Genomic DNA, 12,244 nt, shown 5'->3' on the forward strand with positions numbered 1-12,244 from the left:
TCCAACTCCTAAATAGTAGTTATATAATTCTAAACACTTCAACTCAAATCGTAATACAAAAAGACAATAATAACCTTAAGCGTATATATGGATATTACAATGAGATAGAGTTTATTGAAACTGTTTGAGCAAATTTTGAGAACGAAATTCAAATAAAAGGGAGAAATTATAACAATCAAAAGTACCTCCAAAAGGTGTTTAGGTCAATTTGCATAACTTAAATTTATTGGAATTTATATAAGTATTAATGAACGGTCATTTGTAGAGGATAAATGTTTGTTCAATGTCTATGACATGTTAATAATGGATGAATGATCGCTAGGGCTGGACTCGAGCTCGAGCTCGGCTTGGCTCGGTTCGAGCCCGAAACAAGCTAGGCTCTGCTCGGCTCGATCGAGCTCGAGCTGGCTCGATATATATTTTTTAAAATTTTTTTATACAAAACGACGTCGTTTTGATTCATATATATATACAAAACAATGTCGTTTTGATATGAAAAATGAGCCGAGCTGAGCTGTAAACGAGTCAAGCCGAAAACAAGCCGAACTCGAGCCGGCCATTAAAAAATCGAGCCTAGCCCGAGCTGGCTGCGAGTCGAGCTCGGCTCGGCTCGAATCTAACCCTAATGATCGCTCAAGTGTAAGAATGTAATTGTGATGCCATTAACGCTCGTGCTAGTAAAAAAAGGACACCTTAAATCCTAAACACTAATAAAAAAATCATGGTTCCAAAAGAGGAAGAAACAAAATTTAAGTATAATAATTGTTATTAATAGTTGTGCATAAAGGTTGTGAGCATGCTGATTAGTGGCGAATGAATTAGAAAATCTATATAAAAGGTTCAAAATTTAGGCAAATGATTTTAGACTTTTATCATATATTCATATGCACCATTATCAGAGAGGTTAATGGTCAATATATTATCATTCGGAGAATCATCGTCAACATTTTTAAAGTTTGAAGTAATATAGCTGAAGGATAGGTAAGTATGGTGAAATTATTTTGAAATTTTGGTTTTTAATGAGTACTATGCTTGTGATATATGAGTTAGATCAATTTTGGAATTCATAATGTAATGTACCTTTTGCTTATGTACTGTAAAAATGGGTTTTGAATGAATTGTTGGCATGATTAGATGATACATAAATATGTATTTTGAAATAAATTCAATTTTTTTTGTTGATGCATAAAAGTGAATTAAAGCATGCCTAAGAGTATTCTGGAATGATTTATATGACTTAGGTATGTAAAGCCTTAATTTTGATGCATTAAGGCATAAAAATGGTTGCAAGAAATCTAAGAATTCCAATTATAGACATAATTGAATATATGTTTTCTTTTTTGGAAAGAGAGTGTGTATGAGTATGGAGGTGAATACTCATTCAATTGTAAGGTTGAAGATGAATATAGTGAACTATTCATAAGGGATGAATTGATAGTGAATGAATGATGTGGTGAACGATTATTACAAAGACAATAAACTTGTTCATGCCTTAAAATTGTGTACAGTTGTGCATAAACCATGCACACCATTCATGGAGTTTTTTTATAAGAGATGGAATGTTATATAGCCTGGTTATATGCACTAAGACATACTAACGAGTAATAGCCTCAAAAGTATGATAGCGATTATAAGGAGAATTTTGCTTCGGTGGCTCATATCACATATATTTCGAGTCTTCTAATTGTTGTAGTTGTCAAAAATTGACAACTTTTTTTTATATAGATGAGAAAAATTCCTTTTTGAGTGGAAGTTTTTTTGAAAAATCCATATGAAACCACCATCTACATATAATCACCCATTTGGTATGGCTTGCTATCTTCGCAAACCTTTATATGGACTTAAGCAGACTCATAGACATGGTTTGCCAAATTTAGCTCTACCATTAGTTAGTTTGAGCTCTCTTCTAACTCTTATGATAATATTCTCTTTATTTGCAAAATTAAGAGGGGATGTACTCTCTTGTTGTTATCCGACACTAAATTTAAAATGAAGAATCATAGTCATTTGAGTTATTTTCTAGGGTTAAACATTGGTGCAAGCTATTATTTATCTTAAGTTAAATTTGCTACTAATCTTTTGTCTTAAGTTGGCTTGACAGAAGGTGCTATTTTAGATCATCATACTTTTTATATGTTATCTGTATTGTTATCAATTAATGGTTTCTTCTTGTACTACTCGTTTTGTGGCAATAGTGCTCAGTATCCTTCGATAATAAAATTATCTTGTTTTTGGATCTTCATTTCTCTACTCAATCTTTGCTTATATTATATATATTTTTTTATGTTCATTGAGTTGGTGATCTCATAAATAGACTTTCCATTACTACTTATAGTATCTTTCTTAGAGATTATCTTATCTCTTGACGAAATAAAAAGAAAACATTAATTTCTTATTTGAGTATAAAAGCAAAATATATAATACTTACAGACATTACTTTTGAACTTCTTTGACTAAAGTGGTTGTTACAAGATATGAAGATATCCCAATCAAGTATTACAAATGTCTACAAATTGTCATTCAAATGGTTCATAATAATGTTTTTCATTAACATACTAAATACATTAAGATTAATTATATTTTATTTATCATCATTTTGTCAACGACACTTTACATCTTATTTTAATAACTTCTCATGATGATATAGTTGATGTCTTCACCAAAATCAATTAAATTTCTTTATCCACTTAAGTTGAGGAGATGTTAAAATATATAGGAAAATACAATTTATTGATCTTTAAACTCATTAAATTCCTTGACAAACCAAATCCTATCAATGAAAATTTCCAAATTATAACTTTAGAAACATAATGCAAAAGAATTGCATAGATCAAAATTAACCATACAAGAATCAATCACATTCCCCATTTAACTATAGATGTTCATTATTATTGTGAACGATCAAATTCATTGACCAACGTCCAAGAACGTACAAGCTCATGCATAAAATCATGCAACTTGTCACATTACCCTGAGATAACAAAAACACCGTCATTGTAGTCCTAAATTGATTGTGTGGATAATCAAAGAATGCATGTCCATTGTGAGATTACCCCTACAATTTATTGATCCATTAGTGAGGCCAATCGATTTTGGTTGCCAATGGGTGAGTTGAGTCAGTAAAGGTCAATGGATGCCATGAAAATAACAAGAACTCTGGAGCCTCCCTTGACAATTTTAGTTTTCTACCTATACATAATCATATAACCAACATAATTTTAAGATTGTTTCAAATAAATTTATTATTCAAATAATCAACACTGATGATTGAACCTTAATTTATTATGGCTTTTGAGGATTTGGAAGGAAAAAATAATTAACAAGCCCAAGGGCTTTTGAGAAAAAATTGTATGTGGAGGACTTAGATCAGTTGCTGCATTACTAAACTTAAGCTTGCTATCATTTGTACGTTATAGAATTGGGAATTTCCAATACAATTTGTTAATCTAATATAACACAATACGAAAAATATTCGGTTAGGATTGTATTGGAAATCATATCCCTGGAAATCCTTCATATCCTTAGAAATCCTACATTATCCCTAGAAATCATATCCCAGATTATTAAAGACCATATCCTTGGAAATCATATTCCACATTGATTAACGAATTATTCCATTCCATTCAAAACATAACCTTTTTTGTACAATTCTTATTATGTTACCAAAGTTAGATTAGAATTTACAATATATAATTCATTGTATGTAAAGATTGTAAACACAAGTAATAGAAAACAGTTATTCTTTTTACACTTCTTTTCTTGAGCTTCTCTGGTTCGTTAGATTGAACCAATTCTGCTCTCTCTGATTTTGGCATGGTATCAGAGCAAGGTTCTAAGTTGCTCTCTTTTTAATCTTATGTTCAGTTCCAATACGAGACAACCTCACTTGTGTTCTATTAACTTGCACAAAGGAAAATTTGAATTAGATAGAGCCAATCAAACCAACATCTGTTGATCCTATATCACCAGAATCGACTATTGAAACATCTATGGTGAACCAAGGTTCTAAACCAAATGCTAGTTCACAATAGATGCCAACCTTTTGCCTAATTCCTACAAACAAAAATAAACCAGAGTTTGGAGATGTTTTGTATGTTTCACCATCATATGGGTTAGAACTTATTTCAATAAAACAAACTTTAATTGGAGTCGAGAATTATGCACAATGGGCTAGAGATTTCATAATAACACTTATTGCAAAGAACAAAATTGGATTCATTGATGACACTATACCTATGATGTTTGAACTCGACCTTGCCCGATTTTGGGTACGATGTAATACCTTTGTTCGAGCCTGGATTAACAACTACTTGACTGAGGAAATTGCAGTTGGTCTACCACCTACTGAAGACGTGACAAGTTATGGGGATTCATCAAAGATATGTATAGGGCTTTAGATCTTGCGAAGATTTATAGCGTTCAACAAACCCTTGTCGAGATTCAACAAGAAAATCAAAGTGTCACGAACTATTTCAATAGACTCTCCGCTGCATAGAATGAGTTAGACATCGTCGAAGAGTCAATCGTTGCAGCACTAAAAGTTCTCAGACAAATCCAACGTGCAAAAGTTCTCTAATGGGGCTGAACGAGGGATTTGTCACTTTTAGAACTCATATACTTACCTTTGCAGAGGCGCTATCACTACGACGAGCATATCATCTTGCTATTCAACATGAAAGTGAGAGGAACATCGGGCATGATAAAGAAAAAGGAATTATTGCCCTTAACGTTTATAAAAAAAAAATAGGCGGTTGGAGAAAGAAAAAGTGAATTATGGCCATCTCAAGTGCTTAATTTATATGGAAAAATGAATGGATAGGATGAAACCAAACAATCTAATGGCTCATATTCACCCATAGCACAAAATTAGATTGGAAACCAGACTTTTAACAATTTTCATCTAGCACTAAATGGTTTTAATAATCACAATCAGTCCCCTAAACAAATGGGAAAATTATATTGTGACTATTGCAAACGACGTAATCACACCCATGATACTTGCTGGAAGCTGCATGGTTGTCTTAGATCTAGCAAAACAAAGGCAGAAGGGCCTACAACAAATCAAACTGCTTCAACCAGCTAAGATCAACAACAGGACTCACATCTAAACAATATGATCAACTAATTCAGCTTCTAAATCAGATACCAAAAGGTAAAGACATCTCAACCTCTTACGCAAGTAGGATTTCATGCTTAAATACTTTTATTTCTCTAGATGTTTAGATAATAGATTCAGGGGCTAGTGACCATATGATATGTTCCCCAGAATTCTGTACCAACACAAAATATTTGTCTCCTCCAACATCTGTTAAATTACCTAATAGGATCACAACTTAAGCCACACAAATAGGAGATGTCCAATTAGATAAACTCATACTAAAAAATGCCCTTTGTATAACCACATTCAGTTTCAACCTCATTTCAGTTGCCAAAATATATGCAGACAACAAATATGTAGTAACTTTTTTGCCTATTGTATGCACATTTCAGGACCATTCGACTAATAATCTGATGGGTTTAGGTAAAGAACAACATGGGCTATACTACTAGACACCGAACCCTAAGGCATTTTCTTTATTAAATAAAAAATGTATTACTTCTCCCTATTGTAATACAAATCAGATAAATAAAGTGTCATTCATTTTCCATCAAAATTGGGGCATTCAAGTATTATCCCATATCCAAAGTGTTCTATTTTCCCCTTTGCTAAGCAAACTCACACTAGTTTTCCCACAAGCACTTCTATAACCACAAAACCATTCCAATTGATACATTTAGACATTTGGGGACCTTAAAGAACACCTAATTATGATGGATATAAATATTTCCTTACCATAGTAGATGACTTTTCATATGCCACATGATTGTACCTCATGAACTCAAAGGCTCAAACACATTTTTTTTCCTGAAATTTGTATCCATGGTCTAAACTCAATTTCACACAAAATCCAGTGAATTTGAACAAACAATGCAAAAAAGTTTTTTAACTACACCACCACCACCTACCTTGACTCTCAAAGAATTCTACATGAAAGTTCTTGCCCTTATACACCATAATAAAATGGTACTATGGAACAAAAATATAGACATTTATTAGAAGTAGCTTGTGCCCTCAAACACCAATCCAAAATTCCACCTAAGTTCTAGGGAGATTGTGTGATCACGTCAGCCTATCTAATCAACAGAGTGTCAACCAAGGTTTTGGGTGGCAAAATACCTTATGAACTTCTTTTTGGCAAGAAACCAGACATCAAGAACTTAAGAGTATTTGGGTGTCTCTGCTGCTTCACCAAGCTTCAGCAAGTAGACAAATTTAACACTCGAGTAACTCACTGTGTATTCATAGGATATCTTTTACTACAAAAAGGATATAGCCTATATGATATAGCTGCAGATAAATTTTTCATCAATGGAGACGTCACATTTCATGAAGATGTTTTTCCTTTTGCTGATGAGATTATGGACACGACATCCACCAGTTTACCACCAATGACTCACATTGAATTCTTTGAACAAGAGTATGATGTAATTCCATCTTCTCGCAACACTGACAGTGTATTTACAAGATCTAACTTTACACAAGGAGCCGATTCATCTTCACCTATCCTAGATCCAACTTCATCATCATCCATGGATGTTCCTGTTACTTCTGATGTTTCTACACAAGCTCCCTTGAGACGTTCATCACGAACCAAAAGACCCCTCATTTGGAGCACTGACTATGTTTGTGTTGTTTCATCTGAACCATATGTTATTTCTCAATATATCAATTATGACAGGTTATCTCTAGAACACAAAGTCTGTATTAGTCACATCTCTGAACATCGTGAACCTAACTCATATTCAAAAGCTGTTCAATTACTTCATTAGTGTCAGACGATAAAAGAAGAATTAGAAGCTCTACACCTCAACAAGATCTAGGATTTAGTACCACAACCATCTCATAAGAAACCTATAGGTTGCAAATGGGTCTTCAAGATAAAATATCGGGATGATGGTTCCATTGAATGTTATAAAGCTCGATTAGTTACAAAGGGTTCACTCAGTAAGAAGGGTTTAATTACCAAGAGACCTTTTCACCTGTCATTAAACATGTTACTATTTGCACACTTCTTACTATTGTAACTTCTCATGATTGGCCTCTTCATCAAATAGATGTTCACAATGCTTTCCTTTATAGGGACTTAGATGAAGAAATATATATAGACGTTCCACCAGGAGTTCACAGACAGGGGGAGAATCTTGTATGTCAACTGCAAAAGTCTTTATATGGCCTAAAACAAGCATCCCGACAATGGATCACCAAAATTACAGAGTCATTGATCAATCTAGGTTTCAAACAATCAAGACACGATTATGCCTTGTTCACAAGAAGATAAGGAAATTCATTCATATGCCTCATAGTTTATGTGGATGATATCCTTATAACTGGGAATGATGCAATCATCATAGAGAAGTTAAAGAGTCACCTCCATAAATCATTCAGGACAAAAGATTTAGAACCTCCAAAATATTTTCTAAGAATTGAAATTGTCTGATCTGCAGATGAAATCGTCCTCAGCTAAAAGAAGTATGTCTTGGAACTAATAGCAGATATTGGATTATCTGCTTGCAAACGAAGCATCATCCTAGTAGAACAAAATATCAAACTCACTAGTCAAGAGTATGATCATAACAGCAAAATAGTAGAAGACCCACCACTGTAGAATCATCTAGAGTATCATCGACTAGTGGGATGACTGATCTATCTCACAATGACCAAACCAGACATTAGTTATGTTGTTCAGATTCTTAGTCAATTCATGCATGCACTGAAGTAGTTTCAAATGGATGCAACCTTAAAGGTAATTAAATACCTGAAAGGATGTCTGGGTTTAGGGTTATTATTTCCTCAAGATAAAAACTTGAAAGTGATAGCTTATTGTGACTCAGACTGGGGTATATGTCCCATGACAAGGAAATTACTGACAGACTTCTGTGTAAAACTTGGGGATTCATTTATCTCATGGAAAATGAAAAAACAATCCACCGTCTTTCTCTCTTCAGTTGAAGCGAAATACTAGGTAATGACAAAAACTACTTGTGAAATAATATGGATTCGTGGTCCGTTAGAGGATTTGGGTGTAACAATCTCAGAACTGGTTAGATTTTATTGTGACAATAAAGCAGCAAAAGACATCTCTATCAATCTAGTCTTTCATGAAAGAACTAAGTATACAGAGATCGACTGTCACTTTATGAGAGACAAGATACAGGAAGGATTAATAAAGTCTTACCATATTCAAACGACAGAGCAATTGACTAATATATTCACCAAACCCTTGGGATCAAGACAACATTTTTACCTTTTACACAAGCTTGGAGTTTATGACATCTATAAACCACAAGCTTAAAGGGGAGTATTGTAAATCATATCCCTGGAAATCATATCCCTGGAAATCCTTCATATTCTTGAAAATCCTACATTATCCCTGGAAATCATATCCCAGATTATTAGAGATCATATCCCTGGAAATCATATTCCACATTGATTAATGAATTATTCCCTTCCATTCAAAACATAACCTTTTTTGTACAATTTTTATTATGTTACCAAAGTTAGATTAGAATTTACAATATATAATTTATTGTATGTAAAGATTGTAAACATAAGTAATAGAAAACAATTATTCTTTTTACACTTCTTTTCTTGAGCTTCTCTGGTTCATTGGATTGAACCAACTCTACTATCTTTGATTTTGGCAGATTGAGTTTTTAGATATAAAATTTATTTTGGGTCAATATGATATGATTCAAAATTAAATTGAATAGTATTAGGATTTACATGAAAGTAATCCAATATGATCTGAATCGATACAAATATTTTGAAGAAATATTATTTTAATAGATTGTTTATAGTTGTATCTTTATATATTTATAATGATTCATATTATTATTAATTTTTATTTAAATATTTTATTTTATTATTAAGTAGTAAGAATTTGAAATTTTTACATATCGCATATAATTATATTTTTTTAATTATAATTACTCATATTATTTTTTATTTTTATTTAAATATTTTATTTTATTATTAAGTAGTAATAATTTGATTCATTTAGTTAAATTATTAACGTGTAAATTTTTAGAGCAATTTTCAATAAGATAAAATGTTATATTGTGTATTTTATTAATAATAGGTTGATGTAATTTAGTGAAAAAAATTAAGACGATTAAAATATTTTAAAAAATAAAAATAATAGATAATTTCAGGTAAAATTAGTTCAGGTCAAGTCAACTCAAATATTATAAGGTTGAATTAGAGTTAAAAAATTTTGATACAATTTTAATTCTAATTGAGGTAGAATTAAAAGTCTTTGACATAAAATTTAAACTAATATGATATGAATATAACTTAATAACACTAATTGTCAGGTCGAGCACGTCATCTTCATACATCAACAACATAATCACAATTCCCTCACCGTTAAAATATACAAATTGTCATCAGTGTAGAGTTGCCAAATCCCCTCCGCAGCAGATGCTTGTTTGTATTTATCAAAGCGTGTCGTGGGGTCTGTTTTAAGTCCATAAAAGAGCCCTAGCAAGTTTGTGGAGATTGGCCATGATTATTAGCATCAACGAAGTCCTCAGGCCAGGTGATATGCATAAGTTTCTGAAGCTCTTCTCAAGCACTAATATCTATGTTAAACATCCTAGTGTTTAGAAACTACAAAGGTGAGAAAGACCCGAATTGTAGAGGTATTCACTAGCAGATCAGAAAAGTATAAAAAAATAAAAATTTCGAGTTTGTCGAAACTTCGTTAGCCATTAATTTAGCTTTAAACCTTTGAATAGAATTATCTGAGTTATAATTGGTTTGAAAAACCCATTTATTTCCAACTATGATAGGATATTAGGGACCAGTATGGTACTAAGGACCAATATGGTATCTTTAATGGTTGATAAAACTTTAAACTAGGAATATCAATAAGATCATCACCATCAATGTCAACGATGGTGTTACCCTTCTCTTAAGGATTATGAACTTTAATATTACCCTTTCTGGGCGAATGATAATGCTCCTGGGATTAATATCTATGGCTTCATGATCATTATTTAGAGTTGCCCTTATTGATTTGAGGGAAATTATTACAAATAAAGAAATTAGTTGTGACATTTATTTAGTAAGGGTAAATATACAACTAATATCATTATTGCCTTCAATATCAATAGGCAGCTTGTTGAAAGCGGTTTTTCGGCTTTACGGATATGCACTTAGTACTACACTCTAGGTCAATACGAAGATATGCACTCAATAACTCTTCTAATTTATCATACTAGTCATATCGAATGGATTCGAAACATTTTTTGTTTTCTCCCAATATAAGTCATGGTGTTATTTTCAACCATAGTTCATTGAATATTGCCCGTAACTAATATAACAATTAATATTTTGATGGATCCTGTAATGATAATATGAATATATTTTTTTAATTAGTAATCCATGTCAAAATTTCTTTGCGCATCATATTCCTTCTAATTTTCAAAATCTTATAATTGCACCCCTAAAATCTTGTTAACCCTCCTTAATTATAAAATTTTACTACTAGTCCCCTAAATAGTCACGGAGATATAAACTAATAGCTCTTCAAAAAGCTCCTCTACCCTCTCAAACTTTTAAACTACATATTTACCCCCTACTATCAACATAAACCCTTGTCAGTTTTAAATTCTTACCGTTAGCCTTTAATTCAACTTTTAGTTTTATTTTTTTAGCAAACACACCCTTAAAAACATCCTATATTCTGAAATCTTGCATTTACTCTCCAAATAGAAGTATAGCATTCCAACTACATTTTATTTCTCATTTATCTCCTAAATTTTGCTCCTACAACCCTGGAAATCTTTATAAAAGAATTCTAAACCCTATAGTTTTAAACTTTAAACTTACTTTCAAATTGAAGTTCAACCTTTCATGCTAGAAAGTTTAAGCCACTGCAAAACTAATAATAAAACTAAAGGATGAAAACAAATGGCATTTAATTAAATTATTTGATCGCTAAGTTTATTTCATGAAGAGTTTGTTTTTTTCATAGTCTCTCAAACTATACTCATTTTATTAATCAATGTTTTGAAAATTAGATTAAATTGACCGATTTAATCAAGAATTAATTGTGATCTGATCTGATTTTTATTAGAAACTGGTTTAATATAAAACTCAGTTAAATCTAAAAAATTAGATAAATGGATTAAAACTGACAAAACTAAGTTTAACCAAGTTTTATTGCCCTAACCCTTAATTTTAATTTTTTTTTAGTTTTAATAAATTGAAATTTATATTCCAAATAAGCAAATATATTTTATTGTTATTGATAATTATACAAATTTAATTTTAATGAAGTTTATATAATTTATGTTTAAAACATATGTTAAATATTTGATATTATTTAACAAATTTATTATAATTTGATAATAGAGTAAATTAATTAAACTCTGAATAATTAAGATAACCAATTCAACCACTGATCTAGTTTTAAAAACATTATTATTAATGACCCTTAATTTGGACTTAGCAAAGTTCTAAAAGAAAGTTAAAGTAATTTTTTAGTGAGAAAAAGACTATTTCCCGCCTAAGTTTTAGCTCAAATTCAAAATTACACCTACAATAGTTGAAAAACCTAAACTCTCACTCATGACCCAACTTTTGTTAATTTTTTCTGTTAGAATAAAAGGTACAATATTTATTTTACTGTTTATATTAAAAAGATATAAACTTTGTTACTTTTTCTCTCTAAGTTTTAAAAAATAATAATTTCACCTTTACCTAAAGTTTTCAAATTTTGAAAAGTAATATTTACACCGCCAAACCTAGGGTTTCCATATTTTTCAAATTGTTGTCGCCTTTATAACTTTCAAAAATAACAGCTTCACCCCCACTCTTCAACTTTAGCTTCCAACATCCCTTCCGATACCCTCTCCGACCTCTTCCTTTTCCTCAGTTATGCAACGAAGAGATATCTACCTCTTCGTTGCATGGTGGTGTAATGAAGAGATCTCTATCTCTTTATTGCACCATTTTTATCAGTGGTTCAAGAGAAGGAGGAGGCCAAAGAGGATGCTAGAAGGGATGTTAGAAGCTGAAACTGAAGAGTGAGAGTGAAACTACTATTTTTGAAAGTTTTAAAGGGCTATTGTAGCTATAGGTTTGAGGGTAAAAATATTATTTTTCAAAGTTTAAAAACTTTAGACAAAAGTAAAATTG

The sequence above is a fragment of the Mangifera indica genome, chromosome 12 (genome assembly GCF_011075055.1).
Source record: "Mangifera indica cultivar Alphonso chromosome 12, CATAS_Mindica_2.1, whole genome shotgun sequence".
Taxonomy (NCBI): Eukaryota; Viridiplantae; Streptophyta; class Magnoliopsida; order Sapindales; family Anacardiaceae; genus Mangifera; species Mangifera indica.